Source organism: Mustela nivalis (genome assembly GCF_964662115.1).
Source record: "Mustela nivalis genome assembly, chromosome: 4".
Lineage (NCBI taxonomy): Eukaryota > Metazoa > Chordata > Mammalia > Carnivora > Mustelidae > Mustela > Mustela nivalis.
In genome coordinates this window covers 103454695-103464930 of record NC_139023.1, presented here as the reverse complement: position 1 = coordinate 103464930, position 10236 = coordinate 103454695, and the positions used below count along the sequence as shown (strand labels likewise).

Sequence of the window (10236 nt, the reverse complement as noted above, 5' to 3'; positions counted from 1 at the left end):
CATAACAAGAGGTACTAATAAAATCAAGGGTTGTGTTCAATGTCCAGGGAATATATGGTTATGAACATTTTATTCATCTCAGATCTCTCTCTCTTTTTTTTTTTTGCAGATGACATGATTCTTTATTTTTTCCTTCTTTTTAATTTTTTTTAAATTTTTTATTTTTTATAAACATATATTTTTATCCCCAGGGGTACAGGTCTGTGAATCACCAGGTTTACACACTTCACAGCACTCACCAAAGCACATACCCTCCCCAATGTCCATAATCCCACCCCCTTCTCCCAAACCCCCTCCCCCGCAGTTTTGTGAGATTAAGAGTCACTTATGGTTTGTCTCCCTCCCAATCCCATCTTGAACAAGATGGCATCTCAGATCTCTTGAACGAGTTGGCCTTCTGAGCATTATAACATTTTACTTTTGATTCTCTTTGAAAGCAGTCCAAAATTTTTATGGTCATTCTTCTTCAGAAGTAAATAACACCATCACATAAACTAAAAGGAAACAAAATTTATGTCTGAATTGAAAAATAAACCAAAATAGACATTTTCCTTCTCCTGTGATGTTTGTCAAATTCTGTTTCTCACAAACCTCCATAGATCACCTCACAACTCTGAGATCACCATCTAGGTCAAAATCAAGAGTCAGGCTTTCTGCCTGTGGACGCCGCCGAGTAAGCATCATTAAATTCTCCCCTCCCACCGCTGTCATGTCTAAGTCAGAGTCTCCCAAAGAGCCTGAACAGCTGCGGAAGCTCTTCATCGGAGGTCTGAGCTTTGAAACAACCAATGAGAGTCTGAGGAGCCATTTTGAGCAATGGGGAACACTTAACGGACTGTGTGGTAATAAGAGATCCGAACACCAAGCGCTCCAGAGGCTTTGGGTTTGTCACATATGCCACTGTGGAGGAGGTGGATGCAGCCATGAATGCAAGGCCACACAAGGTGGATGGAAGAGTTGTGGAACTAAAGAGGGCTGTCTCAAGAGAAGATTCTCAAAGACCTGGTGCCCACTTAACTGTGAAAAAGATTTTTGTTGGTGGCATTAAAGAAGACACTGAAGAACATCATCTAAGAGATTATTTCGAACAGTATGGGAAAATCGAAGTCATTGAGATCATGACTGACTGAGGCAGTGGCAAAAAGAGGGGTTTTGCTTTTGTAACATTTGATGACCATGATTCTGTAGACAAGATTGTCATTCAAAAATACCATACTGTGAATGGCCACAACTGTGAAGTAAGGAAAGCGCTCTCTAAGCAAGAGATGGCTAGTGCTTCAACCAGCCAAAGAGGTCGAAGTGGTTCTGGAAACTTTGGTGGTGGTCGTGGAGGTGGTTTTGGTGGGAATGACCACTTTGGTCGCGGAGGAAACTTCAGTGGTTGAGGTGGCTTTGTTGGCAGTCGAGGTGGTGGTGGATATGGTGACAGTGGGGATGGCTATAATGGATTTGGTAATGATGGAAGCAACTTTGGAGGTGGCGGAAGCTATAATGATTTTGGCAATTACAACAATCAATCCTCAAATTTTGGACCCATGAAAGGAGGCAATTTTGGAGGCAGAAGCTCTGGCCCTTATGGTGGTAGAGGCCAATACTTCGCCAAACCACAAAACCAAGGTGGCTATGGTGGTTCCAGCAGCAGCAGCAGCAGCAGCTATGGCAGTGGCAGAAGGTTTTAATTACTGCCAGGAAAGAAAGCTTAGCAGGAGAGGAGAGCCAGAGAAGTGACAGGGAAGCTATAGGTTACAACAGATTTGTGAACTCAGCCAAGCACAGTGGTGGCAGGGCCTAGCTGCTACAAAGAAGACATGTTTTAGACAATACTCATGTGTATGGGCAAAAAAACCTCAAGGACTGTATTTGTGACTAATTGTATAACAGGTAATTTTAGTTTCTGTTCTGTGGAAAGTATAAAGCATTCCAAAAAAAGGTTTTAATGTAGAATTTTTTTTTTTTTTGCACCCATGCTGTTGATTGCTAAATGTAATAGTCTGATCATGATGCTGAATAAATGTGTCTTTAAAAAAAAAAAATCAAGAGTCAGATGTTTAATCAATTGAACCATCCAGGTGCTCCCAGTCTTTCTGTTTTTTAATTAAGAAAAGATTGTTTAAATGTTTTTCTCTCTTAATTTTTCAAAATTAAAAGTGGTCTGAGTAAAATGATATATAGAGAAATCTAGAGAGAAGGATACATGAAGAAATTATTTCCTTCTTCAATTTCCAAAGAAAATGTGAGAATGAAAACAAAGGAGAGACACAGTTACACAGTTGTGTTCTGTTTTTCCCCAGCCTGGGCCTTGCCTTGATTGAGGGATATATAATATAAGTGATAGTAACAGAGGGAAGGAGCAGACCCACTTTGCCAGTTTTAGTCCCTGTTTGGGCCTGTTTGTGAGGCTCTTCACTGGCTTTCCTGTTCCAACTGGCAAGCAGCGACCTCAGAGTGAATTTGGTAGAGCAGCACGAGTTGAGCGGCCAGAGGGCTATAGCAAAGTTGAGTCCAATATTTCATTTCCGTTCACTTTGGAAATCCATGTATCCATCTTTTGCTCTTCACTGGTCAGATTTTTCCATGACTATTTCTAGTATTTAGACCTCTACTGGTAATTACAAGTGACAGTTTACCTGTGACTGTGTCACTTTATGTCACAAATCCTTTCCATAGAAAACTCTAGCTCAAGTCCAAAGCCACCAGGGGACTCACGCTTAATGGCCTACTTGTGTCATCTCCCCATCTTCCTGAGTATTTACTCACTACTGGTTGCCATAACTGTGAGGTCTTTAATTATCTGCTTGCCACACCAACGATGACAGAAGTAAAAAAAATATAAGGACTCATCTTTCTTAACTGCTTAGCTCGCTCCTTGCAAGCTACATTATTGTGCCTAAGTAAGTAAACACTTGTATAAGAAGCTGACTGAACCTTTGACCTCCTTTAGAAGGGTCACTTAAAATTGAGAGACTCAAAATCCTTCAAAAATAGCACCTCTTTATTATCAAGTTATTTTCTTCTTTTTGTCGTTCTCCCCAAAACAAGAGTTATCGCTTAAAATAAATTCTTTATATAAATAACTTTTTAAAAACATTTTTTTTGTGTTAAACACTATACCAAATTCCTTGAACAGATAATCAGATTTAATCTTCACAATCATTTTTTGATATGTGGTGTTCTGTTTTAGGCATCATTTCTATTTGAAATATATGAATCTTTTTTCTTGAGAAGTGTGAGATTTTTGACTGAAGCTCTTGATTACATATTCATTTTAGCTCTCATTCCTGCCAGTATATATGTATAAAGATAAAAAAATTACCCTACTATTCCTTGAGGAAAGGGACTTTTGTTAACATCACTGTGAGCCTCCATCAGCTGGTTCCAGCTTGCCTCACAGTTGATGAACAGACTTAAATTTAATCTTGCAAAAAGCAAAGAAGAATGTTTTAAATATTTTCATTAAAAAGTATATTTTCTTGGGGCGCCTGGGTGGCTCAGTGGGTTAAGCCGCTGCCTTCGGCTCAGGTCATGATCTCAGGATCCTGGGATCGAGTCCCGCATCGGGATCTCTGCTCAGCAGGGAGCCTGCTTCCCTCTCTCTCTCTCTGCCTGCCTATCTGTCTACTGTGAACTCTCTCTGTCAAATAAATAAATAAAAACTTAAAAAAAGTATATTTTCTTAAAAGATAGAATGAAATAATAACACTTTATAAATGGTGGAAAATAACTGAGTTGCCTACCTCATTTGGAGGAAGATTCTTATGATGTAGCACATTTTGCCTGTGGAAAATTGCATTATATTAAGAGTTAAGTTTCAAATTTCCATTATCAAATATGTCATTTGCTTTAAAATACAATTTATATTTAAAATACTTGTCAAAAATTTAGTACTTATTTTTGTTAGGTTTACTGAAATCAAATGAGTGTTTTATATATATATATATATATATATATATACACACATACACACATATATAGACATTGGAATTGACGTGGAATCCAGGAAGATAAAGGTTAGCAATTATTTGAATAATTTATATCTCAGTGATGGGTGATTTTATGTCCTACATATTCTTAGAGACTATTTAGTATAATAATATGTAGGTATTTGTTTAAACCAAAAGATACTTTTTGTACTCCATAGACTTCATATGAATATTTTCCAGAGGGGCAGCTGGATGTTGGCAAATGCACATGGACTTTGATCAATCACACACATTAGTAAAGGTAGTGATAATACATTTCCAAATTTTTAGGCCTTGGAAACTGATAGAATTTTCATTTTTTTTAATTTGTTTATAAACACTTGGAATTTTATTTAAGAAAAAAATCACAACCATGAACATTGTTACAGTTAGAGGTCCTCTTGGTTCTCCACAATGATTCTCAGCATGCTCACAAGGGGTTCCCAATTATTTAGTTTTAGTTAAACAACCATCTTTAAAGGAAGGGAAAAAAAAACTCGACATACTACCCTTTAACTTGTTTTAATGTTTCTTCACAAATGGTGAAAAATACTAAAGTACAGACAAGAAATAATCACAATGTTGTGGCTAACATTATAAATATGGAATTATAAATTTGAAAAATTTTCTGGTTTAAAAAATAAATCTGGTAGTCAGTGCTTCTCCGTAGGGTCTCTTCGTCCAGGAGGGCTGGTCTCTTCATTCCTGACCATGCTCACCTTCATTCATTTTTCCAGGTCCTCCGCCCCCGCACTTCACCATCCCATCTGTTCCGTCAAAGGTCCAGGGCTACCAGGGCCACCCTGTCCTTCTCCACCAAAGCTACCTCAATCCATGCCCCAGCCACAATGGAAGCCCCCTCTGTCTCCACCACAGCCCCCTCTTAACATCCCACTAGGACAACAGCAGCCCATGATGCTGTGTCTTTCATCCCGCATACCTCCAGGTCTGCCTCTGCCATGGTCACTGCTCAGGGGTTGAAAAGGTGGTGGAAGGAAGCCTTGAGGCTTCGGAGGCTTGCATTCTGGTTGCATTCTGTTCTCCAGGCTAAGTTCTGGTTTCCACACCCCGAAATGGGGCACTGCCAGTCTCCAGCTTGGTGCTGGACATTTCCTGTTCTGGGAACCACGGGGCCTTCTTGAGGGAAAGCCACCTCTGTCTCTTCCATGGCCTCCCATGCATATAGCTGACATCAGTGGTCTGTCCATAGGTTCCCAAACTTTGCTGCCCCTATGCCTGGGTGGTCTGTGCATATTTTTGAGTAGGTTGCATACACTGTATGAAAATTTTATCAGAAGCCTGCTGGACTGCCATTTGGCTGTAAGTACTGTACTCCATGGCGCCATTTTCTCTACTTCTGTTAAAATTTTCATTTTTTTTTTAATTTTCTTTTTTCTTTTCTTTTCCTTTTTTTGGGGTAGTGTAATAGTTTCATTCATTAAATTACATAAATTACAAGAAGATTAAGCAGAGACAAGAATATTGTATGAACTATTTACAGACACATATAAATACATGAAAGTATTATTTATAAATATTTATAAATATAAATAAAAAGTATTTCACAAATACATGAAAGTATTAAGTGCAAACATTGAACAAAGAACTTTCATTTAATAACGGGTTTTAGTTTTCACATAGCTAAAAAGTTTTGATTTTGATATTTGAACTTGATCAAATTAATTATCCTGTGCTTTTTGGACATTATCTATTTATGATGCATTTATATACTTCCTTCCTTCCTTCTTCCCTTTGAACAGTAGGTAGTAAAAGTCGTTGTAAAAGTGCAGGATCTTGAGCTCCACTGCCTGAGGTCCCCTCCCCTTTTTAAATTTCTTTTCAGTGTTTCAGAATTCATTGTTTATGCACCATACCCAGTGCTCCATGCAATACAGGCCCTCCATAATACCCACCACTGGCTCACCCAACGCCACCCCCCCCCCCCAAACCCTCAGTTTGTTTCTCAGAGTCCACAGTCTCTCATGGTTCATCTCCCCCTCGAGTTTCCCCCAACTCACTTCTCCTCTCCATCTCCCCAGGTCCTCCATGTTATTCCTTATGCTCCACAAATAAATGAAACATATGATAATCGACTTTCTCTGCTTGACTTATTTCCTTTAGCATAATCTCCTCCAGTCCCACCCATGTTGATATAAAAACAGGGTATTCATCCTTTCTGATGGAGGCATAATATTCCATTGTGTATATGGACCATACCTTCTTTATCCACTCATCCACTGAAGGGCATCTTGGTTCTTCCCACAGTTTGGTGACTGTGGCCATTGCTGCTATGAACACTGGGGTACAGATGGCCCTTCTTTTCACTACACCTGTATCTTTGGGGTATATATCCAATAGTACTGCTTGAGGTTTTTATTATATCTCTAACACTTGTTAGGTTTGTGGCCTCAGGCAAGACAGACCACCTTGATATGCCTCAATTTCCCATTGCAAAATGGAGAAAATAATTCCTCCTCATAAATTTGTAAATGTTACTAAAGTATTAGAAAAATAATTAGTATTAGAGTAATAGAAAAATAATGTAAGTATTAGAAAAATAATGTAAAATGTACCCCATATTTTTTGATGTTCCAAATTTCACAAAACCTAATAATCTCCATCATTTTAAGAAATCAAGTTAGTGTTATGAGGCCCATGCTTTTAAAATAATTTTTCAGTTGAAGAAAAACACATTCAGAGAAATGCCCAAAGTACATAATATGCTCAGTTCAATGAATCATTATAAGCCAGATATCTATGTTTCTCGTGTGCACCCTGTGTCTGGCACCCCCCCAACATTATCTCAGCTTTCTTCCCCAAAAGTAATCCCTATCTTGACTTACAACACTGTATACTTATTGAGATATTTTACCTCTTTAAATAAACTCTGACAGTGAACTTGAATTTTTATAAGGGAGTTTTGGTTCCCACACAGCTTGTGAGCATGCGTGTGTTTGTGTGTATTAAATGATTTATTTTGAGAAATTTCAAACAAACAAACAAACAAACAAACAAAAAGTTTCAATGAATTTCTATATATCATTACCCTGCTGCAAAAATCATTTACTCATGGCCAATTTTATTTTAAATATATCCCGACTTCACTGCTTTGACAAATTATTTTGAATCAAATTCAGTACATCACATTTCATTTTTAAGTATTTAGAATGAATCTTTAACAAATAGAGAATCTTTTTTGAAAGCCCAACCAAATACTAATCATGTCTAAAATATTTATAATATTTCCTTAAAATCACAAATATCTAATCACGCATCAAGTTTTTCTGTTTTCTCTGTGTGTGTGTGTGTGTGTATTGGGGTTTTTTTGAAGTAAGTTTAAGAAACAAGGCTTACACATGATCTCCAAGATAGATGTTATCACATTTTTAAAGCTCTGTCTACTTAAAGTAGAATAGTACAGAAGATTATTATTAATGACCTGCAAATGAGGAACCACAGCATTTTCCTGTGATCTCCTGCAGGCTGATTTATTCAATATCTCTGAGAATGTCTCTGGGCTCCTGAGTCTCATTTGTATTTTAAAAATCCCCAGAAGGTTCTGATGATCAACAATTTGAGCACAACTACTGTGAAGTATAGTTCCAGTGCTCCAGACTAGAAGTTAAAAATAAAAGTCAAAGACAATCTTGAGGGACTTGTGATTTAATGTGAAGAGATAGAACAAAGACCAGAAAGTAATTGAAAACATTAAACTATTCCCAAGCTTCAGAATAGAGTTGTGTACAGGAATTTCAACACTAAAACTTTTCTCTAGCTGTATGGTTTTATGAAGTTCTTTGGAATTGCTCTTGTTTGATTTCTCAGTGCATAGTTTTTTTGTTTGTTTTTTGCTTCAATTACTACTAATCTCTTTGAGCAAAATCTTCTTTGAAGTTTCAGTAAAAAAATTTTTTTTATAACATTTATATACAATACCTTCTAGGTAAAAGAACACACGTATTAATTGTCCTATGACACTTCCTAACAATCAGGTATAATCTGCTTATCACATTTTAATGAAATAATGTCAGCATAGTTATCAGTTATGCAGCTTTGTAAAAAATATAAATGATACAAAAAAAATCCCACTTTTTAAATGGTGATGCAAGAATATTTCTTGTAAATTTCTTGAGGTATATTTGTGGGAAAAACACAGCTATTGATATCTTTTAATTAAAATAATTGGTGATGGATTGAATCAATCAACTTTTCCCCTTAAATCCTTTTTAGTAATTATAAAATTACAAATTAATAAAAAAATTAAATATATCAGTTATTTTCTTAGAGTGGAGCACATAGTGGGTGTTTAATATTTATTCCAGATATATTTTAATTGAATCAAATCAGACCAAATGTTAATTCTAAAGGAAAATATTAAACTATCAAAGTGTTTACTCCATTAGATTTTGTCAACCAAGGAAAGACAAAATAAAATTTGTACATTTATTTGGGGTGATAGGGATTGCAATTCAGGAGACGTAGATGGAAACTACAAGCACGTTCTGGAGAGACAAAAGAGCGCTTTTAAAGAGGAAAGAGGGAACTTATCTAACTTGTTTTGAATAAAATGTGACTGGTGCTGGTATAGCGACAGTTATACAAGTCTATATGTAATTGGTTGCTAGGTGGAAAGTACACTTATGTCCATTTTAACATGCAGTGGGTGTTCTAACTTTTAGCTGAGTTCAGCAAAAACCTCAAGAATATGTGACAAAACATACACAGAAGCCTCACTGCCTCAAAGTCCTCCTGGCTACATTTTAAATAACCCTCTTGACAATGCTTACTCCTTTTTGTTTTTCTCTCTGTTATCAATTTGTGATTTGCTAAGAGCAAGGGCAATAACTGGCCAGATTCTACTGTAACCAATTTGTATGGTCAAAGAAGACCCACAAAGAGAATTGTTTGCCATTTCATAACCTATAATTATAACTGCAAAAAAATTCAGATGCAAGGCTAGAGATAAAGAATTTGAGAGGCACGTGAGTGACTCAGTCAGTTAAGCATCTCATAATTTTAGCTCAGGCCATGATCAAAGCTTGTGAGATTGAGCCAGCATGGAGGCTCCACACTCAGTGTGGCATCTTCTTGAGATTCTGCTCAGGATTCCCTCTGCCCCTTCACCACACTCATGTGAGTTCTCTCTTGCTCTCTCTCTCTCTCAAATAAATAAATAAATAAAATATTTTAAAAAAGAAAGTTGACCATTTGATCATTCATTCTGTTTAAACTCACTAATTATACTTCAACATGCATTGGAGTAGTAATCAAAAATTAAAAAAATAAAGAACAGCCCAATGTACCAGGTCAACTCTGAGGAATTAATTGTTTACTCTGATTATATGAAGATTTATTCTTCTTCAGGAATGATTTTTGGGATATAGGACCCTGGAAAATCTTTGGTCTTTCTCTCAAATTCAATTAATTGATATGCAATAAAAATGTTTCAACTAAACATCAAAGGCCACAGAGATTTAATTAGCTGTCAACAAGGGACTTCTTTGCTCCTCCTACACTCATCCTTTAGGACCAAGATTGAATTAGCATGACAAAATTAAACACATTCTTCTTTACTAAGTAGCAACTTTGAGTGAAATTTCTTTGTATTCTCTTAAAGAAATTTTGAACTCAGTACGAAGAGGTTTACAACTTTAGCACACTCTCTCACAGTACTTGCAGTTTTTCTCTACTTGGGAATCATTTGAATTACAAATATGTTTGGAAACAAACTCTTAAAGTATTGGGACTTGTGACTTATTCAGTGAACTTTTATGTGTAAGCAAACATATTCTTACCTTTAACACATAAAATAGCCAATCAACTACTTGGCAGTATTAATTTCAACAAATTATTTGTGTGGAAAAATACATTGTTAAACCAGGATTACACTGGGACAAGTTAGCATTTTTCACTTTCTGTTGTGGGGGATGAAATTAATTTTCCTTTTATCCTTCTATGTATTTGGCTGAAGGACCCTCCCCCTCCCCATAATAAAAAGTCAGACTAACAGGAGAAAAACAAATAGAAGTTTAATCACATGCATACTCTATACATTGAAGATACCCAGGGAAACTGTGTAACTCACATGGCCCAATCCAACACCTTGTCCACTAAAGAAGAAAGATGTTGTATGGGAGCCAGCTATGGGAGGTTATCAGATAAAGCAAATAAATAAGGGTTGTCATTTAAGTCAGTTATATTTTCTATTGATGTGAGTTTCTGTAGATTTAGTTCTCTTCCTGGTATAGAGAAGAAGACACCCTTATGAATAATGATT

At 36.5% G+C, this 10236-nt stretch overlaps 1 pseudogene across 1 annotated transcript; it reads left to right on the top strand.

The window, feature by feature from the left end:
• Nucleotides 1-709: 709 nt before the first annotated feature.
• Nucleotides 710-1400, top strand: LOC309863816 (heterogeneous nuclear ribonucleoprotein A1 pseudogene; annotated as a pseudogene). Its single transcript has one exon. The product of its transcript is annotated as a heterogeneous nuclear ribonucleoprotein A1 pseudogene (transcript).
• The last annotated feature ends 8836 nt before the right edge of the window (nt 1401-10236 follow it).